The 15,814-nt window shown below is 37.7% G+C and overlaps 1 protein-coding gene across 2 annotated transcripts in view; it reads right to left on the minus strand.

Annotated features, from left to right (window-relative positions):
* The window catches only part of SORBS2 (sorbin and SH3 domain containing 2), a 515,172-nt gene that overhangs the window by 307,579 nt on the left and 191,779 nt on the right, over positions 1–15,814 (minus strand). For both annotated transcript variants that reach the window (XM_016423097.2, XM_056802972.1), the window contains exon 2: positions 1,319–1,436. The gene's annotated coding sequence lies outside the window, so the exon portion shown is untranslated. The remainder of the gene's footprint in view (positions 1–1,318; positions 1,437–15,814) is intronic.

Here is a 15,814-nt window from a genome sequence, read left to right on the forward strand (position 1 = left end):
CCCCCCAGAATATCACCAAAAGATCACAGGTATGAAATCAAATCTAAAAGACTCTTATGGGTTAACTTCTAACAGAGCTGTATTCAAAATTCCCCACCCAATGCACAGGCCTGGAACAAGATCTCCTGAGAAAATGTATTAATTACCCTTCAGGAAGAGGTTGGTACACCATGCCTCAGTGATTTGTTTACCAACTAAAATCCATCTTGGAAACTCTCCACAAAACACTAGAAAAAATGATTAGCCTCATATTAAAGAAAACTTGGCTACATTATTTGTTGATTGTTTTTCTGAGAACTTCTGATTAATTATCTATTTTATTAAAAGTAACAAATGATTTTTTTTTGATTGTCCACAATTCCAAAGCACCCCACAGGTTAATGAAAAAACTGACCTCTAGCTACACTACTTGTGACAAAATCATTTATCTTTTGCAAAAGCTTTGTGAAGGTTGTCTGAATCAATAGTAACAATATAAGTATATAGAATGATCACAGAATGTTAATCAAATGATTTGTTAAAAGCTAATGTATCATTTATCCAATTATCTGCATTTTAACATATATGTTGAATAATGTAGCTGTGTGCCAAGAAAGTATGTAACCACTGAAGGATATAAAAATAAACATGACTCTGGGACAGACAGAGCAGTTCCATGCAAAGCCTGGACCTGGGCTGGCACTCTCAACTGTCTTCCCATCACTCATTTACACCTTTGCCACCACACCTAGTCAAGGACCCCTGAAGCTGTGGATAGGGCTGGACCTTGAGATCATGTCAGACTAATTAATAATTAATGATATAATCTTGGCTGATTTGTTTAAATTGGAAGCAACTACTGGGGACTTAGGAGCTAAATATCTGAATAACAAATGTATGGCTTCCCTATATCAATTATTCTTAGGACCCTGAGAGTGAGTTGTAGCAAAAGGGCTCCCTTTTTGGGGAACTATCCCAACCTGTTGAGATTGAATATAGTTGTATTGAGTGAGCCAGCCTCATCCCAGATCAAGGGAAGAGTTGAAGGTTGGTGGCCATGCCCAAACTACACAAAAATCACACAAGAGAAGAAGGTATGATTCAATTAAGATCTGTAGTAGTAAAAGGAATATTTATAAGAATGAAATCATGGTTCCATAGATTAAGACAAATGTGTTAGAACTATATTTACTTCAATATAGCAAGATTCCATGTTTTCATCAGTTTGGGTATCCACTCCCACTCCCCTCTACTCCACTCAGAGATAGCAGAACATCTCTACTGAGTGGTTTAACAGAAGTTTACTAACACTTGACAATATTCAGTGATCTTTGCATACCTTTATAAGTGGTGATGAACAAAAAGTTTCCTCCTTAGATGAGATGTTCTGAGAAACATTCTTCCCTGCCTCATGCTCTCTTTTGTCCTAGAGATCTCATAGATGGTGATTTCTTAATCTGTGAAGAGAGGAAATCAGATCCATTGATACATCACAATTTCCACTTTCAGATTTTGACCCTTAAGTACAATTTTGCAAATCACTGAAGAAAATAATAGATTATTAAAGGTCCAGCAAATGATCAAGATATTCCCAAGATGATTTTGATTGGAAAAAAATTAGCATGCTGGCATAGAATTGCAAACCTTTCATAAAGAACTCAGAACAATGAAAGTCACTTAGAATCCAGAACAGCTATGAAGAGAATCATATCCATTGTAGCCATTCCATACCTTCCACATGGAGGAAGGGATCTTTAGTTCTTTAGTTTTTTGGAGATGGTGCCAGCAGGGCATGTTCCTTGTGGGAAAGACTTCCAGGATAGGCAGGTAATAGACTGCTGTTAAAGGATCAGGGCATCTAAGTTCCAAACAGCACATCATCAAAGATTAGTCACAAGATACATTTAGGGTTATAAGAACCCGTGAAATGGAAAGGATGCAATTTTAACTGGTTGAGAAAATTCTCACAACAGGAAGACTCAATAGATCCACCGATGTATCATTGTGGATAGAGACATTAGACTTTGAAATCTGCATATCACTAATTTGATGGGACTGAAAGAAAGCAATGGTTAATCAAAAAGCAAAGCATATAAGAGTTAGAAAATATCCTAATGATTATCTAGTCCAGGATTTCATAACCAGGTGGGTAGAACTCTGGAGGTGAGGGGGTGGAGCCCATGGATTTATTTCAGAGAGTTCAAAATCTGAATGAAGAAAAAAAATACACCTTTATTTTCACTAACTTTTAACAGAAATTTAACATTTACCTCAATTATGAATGCAGACAACAATTGTTATTCTGAAAAGGGGTCTACCTATAGGCTTCCTCAGACTGCAAAAGGGGAGAATCCCACACAAAGCTTAAGTATCTTTAATCTTAAAACTGCTCTCTCATTTTTCAGGTGAAAAAACCAAACAACAGAGTCAGACAAAAATGACTTAGTCAAGGTCACAGAGATGGTATAAACTGCTGAATCAAAATAAAAGAGTTATTGTGAGCTATTTGTTCTGAGTGAGACAGAAGGAAGTAGGACTATCCTCCAAGTTTTCTTCTTCAATCTGGTATAAGTTTCAGTGTGTTCTTTCTCCTATTTTTCTGGAAAAAAATCAAGAAGTATCCTTATCTTCACTCCATCCCCTCCCACCAAAATTCTCTTCACCTTTCAGACATATTGCCTAAGGAATCTCTTCTAAGCACCATCTTTTTGTGAGAAGAGACAATGGGTGACACTGAAGGAGACAGCTGAAGTTATGAAGTAAAAATATGAAAGACGATGGGAGCAATTATATATGGAATTAACTTACTGTTGTTTCTAGAGCAAAAAAAAATCCAAAAAGAAATTATAATAGGGATAGAATTAACATATTTGCTCTTAAAATTTCAGAATGTAGTGAAACTAGTTTTAGTTATGCTATGAATAATAGAACTCCAAAATGAAGTTAGCTCAAGTAATGGAAACCACTGTTGGGATAAGGGGGTATAGCATTAAGTAATAGATAGAAAGCTGGCCTCAGGATTGTACCATGAGTAGTTCCCTGCACCAATGAAATGACAGACTCAGATCTTCCTCCATACTAATATAAGACAAAAGGAAGCCTCAGAAGATGGATTTCTGCCACTATTTATAAAATGAAAGATGGACTAGACTCGTGTTTGTGAACCTATGGCACATATGCAAAAGGGGGCTGTTCCCTTTCCCCTGCTCCACATGTGCCTGAGGACATTTCTCACATTACCCATCCCTTGGCCCAGGAGCCCATTGGGAGCTCTTCCTCCCTCCCCTGTCTGGGGTAAGGTTGGGGCTCACATGCAGCATGAGGGTTGCAGTTTGGGTGCTCAGTCTCTAAAAAATTTGCCATCACTGAACTAGACCATAGATTACAGGTTAGGTCCAAAATTCTATGACTGTATGCTTTTCTTTCATTAAATTCAATGGCTACCCTCCTTAGAGATGAGAAAATCTTATTGGTAGCAAAGATTTTTCTAGAAAAACATTTGATTCTCATGGATTTAACATAAAATTGTGTTCCTCAGCTATTTTATGCCAAATGAAATTTTATGCACATCCAAGCATAACTAAAAGCCAAGCATATGTCTTATACTGTGAAATGCTGCTGTATTGCAAAAAAAAAAAAAAATCCAAAAACAACCCAAACCCATAAACACACTCCTTTCTCCCCCACCAGCAAAATGGTCCACAGAAGCATTTTAGAATTTAACTAAAAACATCTTTAAAACTATTGAGTTTGGAGCCATAGATTATTGTAATAGCAATATTAGTTCATTGAGATCACATTTAAATGCTTTACAAAATGACTTCCTTAAAATAACCTTATATTGATGTAGTATTATTATTATTCCCATTTTATTTACAAGAAAACAGAGGTTCAAAGAGATTAATTAATATGCCTAAAATGATATAACTAGTAAGGAGCAGAACAGAAATTTGAACCCATGTCATGTATATTCTAGGATTCTTTCAATTTAAAAGGCATTAGCTGCTTTGGTGATATTTTATAAAATAACTGATTTTTTTTGTCAATTATTTGAAATCTTAAGACTTAAGGCCCTAGGTAGAAGAAATGTTCTTATAAAACAGTCACTTAATCTTAATCTCTATGGAAGATGTCAGTGCATCACAGCTGAAATAAGTCTCCTGATTCAATAGACTAAGGGGTGGGGTCTTCTTTTGACTTCTGTGCATAGTTCCCAATATAACTCTGAACATTCTTATCAGTGGGTGTCAGACCTATTCATACAAAATAAAAATAGATCCTTGAGTCACGCTGAAAAATTTCATTTGAAAAGTTTCTTCATTTCTATCAGATTAACTAACCAGCATCAGGAATAGGGATACCTGGGTTTTGATCCTGCCTCTGCTAGTACCTGTGGGTCCTTGAACAAGTTACCTAAACTTTGGAGGTATAAATTTCCTCATCTACACAATCATGGGATTTCACTAAATGATTTCTGTGGTCTCTTCCAAAGGAATGAGTCTATGAGGCTAGAATCATGAATGTCATAGTGCTATAAGAATCTCATTCATTTTCTTGTTTCTAATAAAGACTGAAAGCAAACCATCTCTGGAAAGTCAATGATCAATCTTTTCTAATAAAATTCTTCAAAGTGATGTCAGAACTTCTCTAATAATTCTAGCTAACATTCCAGTTAACATTAATCTTGGGTTTAAAATTGAATTTCCTGATAAATGATACTTAATTTTCCCACCGAGGATGATTGTGGTGATCCCTTCTTCCAGCATCTATACATTGGACAAAATGGCTAGATTAGACATTAACTTGGGAGGAATGTTAACTGGGATGTATTGAAAGTGAAGTTATGGTATCTCTTCAAAGACTGTTTATAGAAAAGATTAGAAAGCTACTTTCTGGAGCAGAACCAGGAGAACATTGTACACAGAGACACATCCACTATGGTAAAATCAAATGTAATGGACTTCTCTACTGGCAGCAATGCAATGATCCAGGACAATTCTGAGGGACTTATGAGAAAGAACACCATCCACATCCAGAGGAAGAACTGTGGGAGCAGAAACACAGAAGAAAAACATAGGATAGATCATATGGTTTGATGGGGATATTGTTGGGGTTTTGGCATTAAAAGATCACTATTGCAAATATGAATAACATGGAAATAGGTTTTGAACAAAGATACATGTATAACCCAGTGGAACTGCTTGTTAGCTTCAGGAGGGGGGAGAAAAACAGGAGGGAATCATGAGTCATGTAACCATGGAAAATTTTTCTATATAAAAAAAGAAAGCTAGTTTCTTGGGAAGGTTTGTCTGTTGTCATTAGAGGAAGGAGAGAGTTGAATTTCTTGGATCATTTTAGAATTTATGATTCTAAATTAGGGTTATTGGCTTCTGACAGTCTACTGAAGACAACAGACCCTTTCTTAGAATGTCATTCATAAATTTGTGAAATAAAATATCAGGATTACAAAGGCAACCAAATGTTACTGAAAATAAGCTTTCTTCCTACCCCCATCCAAGCTCACAGACTCCCTCCTATTTGTGGACTACAGGCTAAGAATATCTGTTCTAGACTCAACTCTTTCTAAGTGTAAAGGATCTTAAAGATGCTAATGGAGCAGCAAAAGTTTTTTAAAAAAATGAACCCTTACCTTCTTAGGATGAATCCTAAGTATCAGTTCCAAGGCAGAAGAGTAGTAAGGGTTAGGCAATGGGGTTAAATGACTTGCCTATGATCACACAGCTTGGTCATGTCTGAAGTCACATTTGAGCCCAGGACCTCTTGACCTTAAGCCTGGCTCTCTATCCACTGAGCCACCCACTGCCTCACAAGTAATTTTTAAAGAGTTTTCAAAGAAAATATTAAATATCTGCCTTCCTGCATGATTTCTCTATAATTTTTATTAGAGACAGAAGAATGGACAAAAGGGATCCCTTGTATTCCATTGAGACTTATTCTAGACTCATTGATTCTATCAGTAAGTCTGAGATAGGTAGAGGCATTTGTTCCATTTTGGATTTGTCAGAATTCTATTTCACTTCCCTGAGGATTTTGTTGCTGCCTTGGCTACTAGAAAGGCTATGCTAATTAACTCACCTATGGTTCTACTTGCTATGCCTGTAATTTTCCAAATCAAAAGACTCCTCCTTGGTCACCAGTTCTCAATGTGTTGTCTCTGACTGTTAGACTCTAAGTTCCTTCAGGACACTGGCTATCTTTGCTTCTGTATTTGTACCTACAGTGTTTAGTATAACAGGATTTGGGCACATGTCCAAATCATCTGCAATGGAGACTCCCACATGGGAGGCACTAGGGCTTTGATTCTCAGAGAAAACATTCTGCACTAGCCTTCTATAGCGGGTTTCGGATCAGCCTCTTTCCATGAGTTGCATGGTCAGAACTGCCTGCATCATATATATATATATATATATATATATATATATATATATATATATATATATATATATATATATATATATATATATATATATATAACTCTTCTCTATGGTCTCAAGAAATGGGTATGGGGTTTAGTTTTATTTCCTTTGTCTTTTTTTAGGTCTAGGTGTAGGTGGTGTTGTACCATATGTACTATGAGTACATTGGATCCCGAGTTTCTAGGTCAGAATTGGCAACTAAGCCAATAGGAAAGCTCTGAGAAGCCAGGGTCCTGGGAAGCCAGCCCAGGGGGCCTTTGGACATGGAACTTGATGGGAGTAATGATAATTAAGAACCAAGTTAAACTTGTGAACTTATTCCTCCTCCCTTCCCCAAGACCCCAAACTGTAGGGGGTATTTATGATACCTCAGGTAATGGGGAGAAATATTAGTATGTTTTTTCTTCCTATGTAAACATTCCTTTAAAAAATTTAATTTAACTGTTAAGTGGTTAAATGGAACAGGGGCACTTGGACCCCTTTAAATGAGAGAATACAATAAGCAGACCCTAGAGTCAATTGTAGATATGAGATGTCCCCCAAACCCCAGGGAACCCTGGGAGAGAAGTAAAATATAACATTTGATCTGTAGGCATTTTGGTTCAGAGTAGTTATTGTTATATTAGCATAATAGTAAGAAGTAACTATAGCTAGTATTCTTATATCAATTTAAGGTTTTTCAAAACACTTTACATACCTTATCTCCTATAATCCTTTGAACTACTACATGAAGTAGGTATTAGTATCCCCATTTTACAGGTGAAGAAATTAAGACTGAGTGGCCAAGTTTTTAGGGTCACACAACTAGTAAATGTTTAAGGAAGGATTTGAATTAAAGTTTTCCTGGATTCAAATCTAGTACTCTATCCATTATACTGTCTTTATTACCTAGGTGGTAGATACCTAATTCTATGGTTTATAGGCAGTGTTGTGTTCCCTGGAAGGCCAGAACCCCTGTCAAACAGGGCTGATCCTTCACTAACCCAAAGGTAAGCAATGGTAGACAAGATGGATTTATGCCACTGCTTTGGGGACTAAGCTTTTTTTCCCCAAACCACAGATGAGAAGGTAAATCCATCAAGACATGAGAATCTCCACCATGACTATAGGGAATTTTCTAGGGTAGGACTAGAGCAGACACTTCGAGAACTCCCCATGTTCTTGGAGGCCATGCTACATGACAGCCTCAGATAATCTGAAATTACCTTGAAATTTGGGATTGCAGGATTGGGAAATGGTAGTAGGTGCCTATCACTGGTGTTCACATTAAATATGGGGGATTCTAAGTGTCCTAAAGGCTCTTGGCTATAATTAATATACCAACAAAAATGATGGAATACATAAGAAAATGGCTCAACCCATGAGATACGTTTGAAAATTATGATCTTAGATTCATGTACACTTTCAGTAGGAAAGGGCCATAGCAATGTTCAGGTAATAGGAATCATTAATTATCTTTTGGTGGAGGGGCAGTGGGACAGTGTTTGTACGTGTCCTTGTGTGTGAGAGGGGTGGTTTGGAGGAAGTGAGATGCAACATGGCTATTTTATGCTTGTGATTTGTTTTTTACATCATATATAATTGTGTTTTCATGTATGTGCCCCCTGGGGCTTGTTAAGACAAAGGACCCAATTTAAAGACTATTTAAAATATAAAATAAAAAACCACAAACAAATGAAGGAAGTTCATACAAATGACAATGTTGGGTACCTAGGGACAAGAATTCTCAGCCTGTTGACTAAAAGCATCATGAAGCCCACTCTCAAAGAAAAGGCAGTGTGGTAAAAGAGACTGAAAGAAGAGTCAGAAAATTCAGTGTCAGACGTTGAGGAAAATGGAAAAGCAACAGCAACTGGGAGCTTGAGGCTGTGGGGGCACACAGATGCTAGATGTTCCTGATACCTTTCCTTATGCCCATTTAAGGGCAGCAGGAAATAAGCTCAAGACTGGAACTGCATCTTGGAGCTTGGGGACTAGACTCAAGAAAGGAGATGTAAAATGTATGCTGAGTGTTTTGGAGTATATGAGTCAGTGGGTGGAGGGAGAGAACTATATTTCTGAGTGGGTGTCAGCTTAGCAAAAGAGCATTCAGTAGATGCTGGGGGGAAGGGTAAGAAAAAGAAGAGATAGGGAAAAGGGAAAGAGAAAGAGGGAGGAGAAAAGAGAGGGGAGAGAGAGAGGAAGAGAGAAAGAAGAGGAAGAGAGAAGGAAGATGGAAAGAGAGAAAGGAAAAAAGTGAGGAGAAAAGTAGAGAGGGGATGGGAGGAGAGAGAGATAGAAGAAAAAAAGAAGTTGATGGGGGAATAGGAAGACAAAGGTGAAGGAACTTAAAAGCAAGAACAGAGGGAGGCATGAATGATCCTAAATGACAACTTTTTGATATTGTTTAAAGGGGAGTTTTTTTTTTTAATTTTTATTAAAAAAAAAAAACAAACCCTTACCTTCCGTCTTGGAGTTAATACTGTGTATTGGCTCCAAGGCAGAAGAGTGGTAAGGGCTAGGCAATGGGGGTCAAGTGACTTGCCCAGGGTCACACAGCTAGGAAGTGGCTGAGGCCGGATTTGAAGCTAGGACCTCCCGTCTCTAGGCCTGGTTCTCAATCCACTGAGCTACCCAGCTGCCCCCAGAGTTTTTTTTTTTAATGAGATAAATCAGAATACTGGCTTCAAGGAGCTTGCAACCTCACAAGGACTATACAAAACTGAATTTGGAGTTAGAAAAAGTATTAAAGATTGAAGGAAGTGGGAAATGTGGAACCACTGAGAACCTGAGCCCATGTGGGATATTCCTGGCATCATTTACTGGTTGTAGGAAGTAAGCTTAAAGCTGGAACTGCTCATCTTGAAGAAGCTTGGGGGTTAGCTAAACACTGTAAGAGTAATAACATCAATCTCTATAACCAACAACCTTACATGAGTAGTCATAAGTCAGTGACAACAGAACGGGCTTTGAGTTCTGAGTGAGAAACTCACCACTGAGCAAGAGAGATCAGGGAAGGCTTCTTGGAGAAGAAAACATCTGAGATGGAGTTAAAAAATGAGTAGGAATCCAACAGAGGGGAGGATCATGGCTTTTGAGTAACATTGAAGAGTATTAATGTATGGGAAAGCGTATTAGAGAATTATAATAGGGCAGAGGGGAGAATAAGCTGGAAAGGTGAGAGTGGTATCCAATCATGGAGAACCTTGTATGCCAGGTAGAGAAATTTAAACTTCATTTGGCAGGTAATATTGAACCATTAACAATTGATTAACCCAGTAGTGATGCAATTATATATATAGGAAAGATCATTATTATTTACAAGTGCTGGAATGACCATAAATAACACCACATTTATAAAACACTTTATAGTTTATAATGTTTTATATATGGAATGCTATCATGGCTATCCCTCTTGCAAGGGTCGCCAAGAAGAATAAGAATTACCTGTGGATTCCAGCAGAAATTTCCCAGTACCTTCCTCTCTAGCCTTGTCCCGTCCTTAAGGGAGATTCAATGTTTGGGAGCAAGAAGCAAGAGGAATGGGAGGAATCAGCAAAAGATGAGGAAGGTAGCACCATGGAGAGCAGATGCTAAGGTGGGATGGAAGATGTAGGAATCACATTGAGGGCTAAAATCCCACTAATGACTATCTGGGCTGGAGACAGAGACTGGTAGATCATTATTCCTCCTCTCCCTTTTGACTCTTTCCCTCAAGAGAATTATTGAACTCTCCCTGAACTTGATATTTCCCTTGAGACTTGGGAGATTTTTAAACTTTGCAGGTTAAAAAAAAAGTCTTTGTTTTTTTTTTTAGTAGCTCCCAAATATAGTAAAGGTGAACAGAATTGCTAAACCGTTTGGACACCTAGTGTTTATATAGTACCTACTATGTGCCAGGCCCTGTGCTAAATCCTTTTAACAAATATTATTTCACTTTTGACAATCCTGAGAACAAAATCCCTAAGAGATAGTTGCTATTATTATCCCATTTTAAAACTGAGGAAACTGAAGTAAATAGTGGTTAAATGACTTGTCCAGGGTCACACAGCAAGTAAGTGAACTCAGTTCTTTCAGGCTCAGCATTATATTGTACCACCTCTGCATCTGTTGTTTGAGAGAAGATGGGGAGGAGGAATAGTTTAGGAAAGACCTGGAATGGGATATGAGGTTGGGGAGGGAGAGAGTTATTAGTATCCCTATTTTACAGATAATCAGATGAGTGTTTGCAGACAAGTCATTAGACCTCCTCCAGGTAGAGCTTTCTCAACAGTACAATGAAAGGGTTGACATCCATGGAACTAAAGAGAATACTGAATATCCCAGGGTCCATGGCCATGAAAATTCAATGGAAAAAAACCCCCTAGAAAATTCTATCATTGCTTTCATGATTATGTAGGTTCTAGGACTAAGTTCTATGATTTGTCATAGTCTTCAGCTAAGTGACATGTTCTCAGACTCAAGTCTCACCTTAAGTCCAATCATTACTTCCTTCTTGCCTTTACTAGAAACACTACTACTCTCAAAGCAGAATTGCAGTAACTCAAAAGAAACACAAGATGAAGAATTTTAGACTTCTCCATTCTAAATCACTCATATGGGCTATTTGTGCCCAACTTGTAGTAGAGTAGAGCTTTCTAAGCTCCTATTAGTCTGATCATCCAGTGAGAGACATCATACGTTGAACCTAACATAGTGATGTCATTGTGGTCCCCCTTAAGTACAATGGACAACAACCAACCAACCAACCAACCAAACAAACAAACTTCTCCTAAGATGTCCTTTGAATTCCTATCATTTGTACCCAATGGGGCCCAAAGTAAGATGGACTGACTACAAGGGCTTGCTGGGGAAACTGCTGGGATTTTCTGGCTTCTTGGGGGAGTCAGGCAGCCACTGAAGCTGCTTAGGGCTCATATATTTTAATCTCATCATTCAGGTATACAGATCGAAGACAAAGGGTTATACACCAAAATTCCAACAGATTTACAAAATAAGTATAAAAGGGCTTAATGATCATTGGGAGATTGTTTATTTGCACTGGACCTCAGTTTTTCATCTCTGTAATGAGGTTAGGGTAGATAATAATTTCTGATATTTCACATAGCACTTTAATTTTCATAATGACACCAAAACTAAGTGATATTATTATTCCTATATTATAGATGAGGCTAAAAGAAAGTGATTGACCTACACTAGGCCAATTAAATATCTATAATATGTCAGGCATTGTGCTAAAAGTCCTGGGAATACAAATATGAAATAAATAGGCAGGTACTGTCCTCAAGGAGTTTCCAATTGAATGGGAGAAGACAAAATGCAAACGGCCACATATATAGCAAGTGTCTGACATAGGATTCAAACCCAGGTTATCCTGACTCTAACTCCAGGATCATCTACTATATCACACTGCTCTTTAAATAATCCCAAAGGCCCCTTGCAGCTGGCAATCTTTATAGTCTTAAGAGTCTGAGTCAGGAAGGTCTACCTCTAATCCCACTCAAAGGAAAAGAATGGAAAGGGAGACAATGACCTATTATCTGTGGAGCACAATATTAGGTACTATCATTGTTCAGTGGTTTTCAGTCTTGTCCTACTCTTTGTGAACCCATTTGGGGTTTTCTTGGCAGATACTGAAGTGGTTTGCCATTTCCTTCTCCAATTCATTTTAAAGATGAGGAAACTGAGGCAAACTGGGGTAAGTGACTTGTCTGGGGTCAGTGTCTGAGGCCAGATTTGAAGTTAGCAAGATAAGTCTTCCTGCCTCCTGGCTCAGTGCTCTACACACTGAAAAAGATATAAATTTTGGATGAGTCATAGTACCTGCCTTTTAGAAACTTAATGGTCCTCCAGTGAGATAAAGGGAAGTCAAAGATGATAAATGCTTAAATTGGAGAAAAGTATGAGTTCATATTACTAAGGGCAGATTAATTCAGTGGTTGATTGTGGGTTATAGTTCCTCTCTTAATATGTTTTAAAACCAACCACTTCTCATCAAATAATCATACATTTCTGATCTGTGATCCCTATTACCCACTTGAATGGGGTATATATGTGAGATATCTAAGCTGTGTAATATCTTTTTGCTTCCGTAAATCCCAATCGTGAACCATCTTCTCTTCTCATCAAATCAAAAGAGCCTGCTGGGAAAGAAAATAAAGCTCCCCTGTAAGAAAAACCTGAGCTATTCTCTCTCAAGAGTACACAAAGCAGATGTTCCATTCCCTCCTTACTCTTCTGCCCCCCTCATTTCATTCTTGTTCAGAAAACCGGCAGTCAGGAGGACCCACTCCCTTGAGGATAGCTCCAAGCGGGAAACTGCATCAAATGAAAGAGCCAGTTCTGCTCCCCTCTCTCAGCAAGCTTATCATTTTAAATACCCCCCCCCAAAGCTGGGGGTATATTCATATGATGTGAGAGTGATGGTAAATCTTTAACAACTGGCTCTCTGGGGGGGAAAACTATGCAAATGACACACTTTTAAATTTAATCTCCATTAAGTCTTTTTCTATCACTTTCTTAAGTCTAGACAATCAACAAAGCAAAAAAATCAAGTCCTGATTGCAGTGTTTGCCAGTTTCCAAGGTATAAAAGGAGCAACTAAGTGGTACAGTGGGTAGTGTGGAGTCATGAAGACTCATCTTCTTGAGTTCAAGCTACGTGACTGTGGGCAAGTCTGTTGACCCAGTTTGTCTCAGTCTCCTCATCTGTAAAATGAACTGGAGAAGGAAATGGCAAACTGCTCCAATATCTTTTCCAAGAAAGTCCCAGATGGGGTCACAAAGAATATGAAATGACTGAACAACAACAAAAGTTGCAAGTGTTCACTGTGAAAAATCTTATAGGTGGCTCAGAGTTGAGCAGACTCTAACACAGCTCTGTTTTCTTCTTGTATGTATGTGTATATATATATATGTATATATATATATGTATATATATATATTTATTAGATTTATTATTTCATTAATACAGGGAACTCCTTAGTGAGTTAACTCCTTCTGCTAAAGCAGATTGGCATATGCTTTGCAATTTATAATCTTAGAAGCTGAGCTATTGAGCAGTTAAATTGCCTAGTATGAATGCATTGGAGACAAGATCTGAACTCAGGTCTTACTGATTCTATTGTTGGTTTTGTTTACTCTTTGTCAACTACGTTGCCAGTACAATGTGAATTTCTCTTAAGATTTCATTTTGAGAGCTTTAAGTAAGAATCTGATGAGAGACTGGCGAGGGGAGGTAAACCTAATTTTTTCTATAGGCATCCAATAAATATCCCGTTAAGTTCAATGTTTACTATGGGGTGGTTTCCAGGGAAAATTTTGGAATGAAAAAATAACCCTTAGGATATGTGTACAATAGATAAGACTGTTGAGTGCAGGGTAATATACAAATCAGTTTTGTTTTGGGTTTTTTTTTAGGGCTTACAGATCTCATTTAATCATCAGAAGACTAGTTAAAAGGTAATCATCAACATCATATGGAATGATTGGGGGCAGCTAGGTGGCTCAGTTGATTGAGAGTCAGGTCTAGAGAAGGGAAGACCTGGGTTCAAATCTGGCCTCAGATATGCCTAGCTGTATGATACTGGACAAGTCACTTAATCTCCATTAACCTAACCCTTACCATCTTTTTGCCTTGGTACCAATACATAGTATTCATTCTAAGATGGAAGGTAAGGATTAAAAAAAATACTATTGTCATTATTATTATTAATGTAGTGTCAGAGGCAATAGTATTGGTAGTAGTAGTAATAGTAGTAGTAGTAGTAGTAGTAGTAGTAGTAGTAATAATAGTAGTAGTAGTAGTAGTAGTAGTAGTAGTAGTAGTAGTAGTAATAGTAGTAGTAGTAGTAGTAGTAGTAGTAGTAGTAGTAATTTTCATGAGTTCAAATCCTGCCCTAGACACTTACTAGCTGTGTGACTGTGGGCAAGTCACTTAACCTTGTTTGCCTTAATTTCTCATCTATAAAATGAGCTGGAGAAAGAAATGGCAAACCACCACAATATTTTTGCCCCCCAAAAAATCCCAAATGAAGTAAAGAAGAGTTGTAGTAGTAGTAGTAGTAGTAGTAGTAGTAGTAGTAGTAGTAGTAGTAGTAGTAGTAGTAGTAGTAGTAGTAGCAGCAGCAGCAGCAGCAGCAGCAGCAGCAGCAGCGGCAGTAGTAGTAGTAGTAGTAATTTTTCAGTGAACCATGAGATTATTTCCTAAGGCAAAGGGGGAATGTCAAGAACACTGGTAGAGGAAATGTTTATAATGAAATAATAGATTTATGAATTTGAAAGTAATTGTAGTTCAAAATTTGCATTTCCAGTGTCTGGTTTTCTGTATTTCTGTTATCCAAAGCAGCCCAGGATAGATCTGATAGAATAACTAAGTGACATCTGGTCCATGTGAAAGTCCCCCTCTATCTTGCTGATGTTCCCAGAGCTGCTGTAGACAGCTGAAGCAATTAGAGTCACCTTCAATTCATCAGGAAAGTGACATTTTTAATCTTGTAGACTATTTAGCAAATTACTCCTGCAGAACAATAAACCATACCCTTATGCCCTGAAATAATGAAAAAAATACCAGACAACCTTAAAATGCCAAGCACATCTAATAGGGACCTATTCATCAGGCAGAAACTGAATAAATCGTAATAATTCACATTAGTAGTAGTAATGGAAAGCACTTAGTATGTGCTCCTCTTTACAAAGTACCTTCCTTACCACAAACCCATAGGGCAACAAAGTACAGGTATTCTTATTTTACAAATGGAGAAACTGAGTTTCAGACATGTTAAGAAGATTTTCTAGGTTCAAAAAAGCAAGTATTGGAGACATTTTCAAACTCAATGCTCTAGTCTTAAAACACAACACTCTTTCCATCTCTCTCACCAAAGTGGCTTATAAATTGGGAAATCCATAAACATTTGATCTAGTTTTCTAAAAATTACAATATTTGTTTGAGATAGCTGTCACTTTTCTATTAAAAGACAACTTCAGATGAACTCATCAGCCATCTCAATACATGCTTCTACCATGTTGCTTACAGATGGCTGCAACACCAGTCCTACCACATCACTACAATGCTCAAAAAACTTCAAAAACTCTCTATGTATTATAGAATAAAATATATTCTTCTCAGCTTAGTGTTTAAATCCCCTCACCATCAGCCTCCATTCCACCTGGTTTTTAAGATTATTTCCCATTACTCCCCTTCACATATTCCTGAGCTAGTTGGAGTCCTCCAAACCCATTTCATTTCCCCCATACCTCAGGCTTATACAGACTGCCACCTCCATTCCTACAATGTCCTCCCTCTTAGAATCCTGAGCTTTCTTCAAAGCTCAGCCAGAAAGTTGATGGTTAAGGAAGGTTTTTTCTGTTCCACTTGCTTGTTAGTGTGGTCTCTCCTTTTTCAAATAATCATATGTATAT

This window comes from Monodelphis domestica, chromosome 6, assembly GCF_027887165.1.
Source record: "Monodelphis domestica isolate mMonDom1 chromosome 6, mMonDom1.pri, whole genome shotgun sequence".
Taxonomy (NCBI): Eukaryota; Metazoa; Chordata; class Mammalia; order Didelphimorphia; family Didelphidae; genus Monodelphis; species Monodelphis domestica.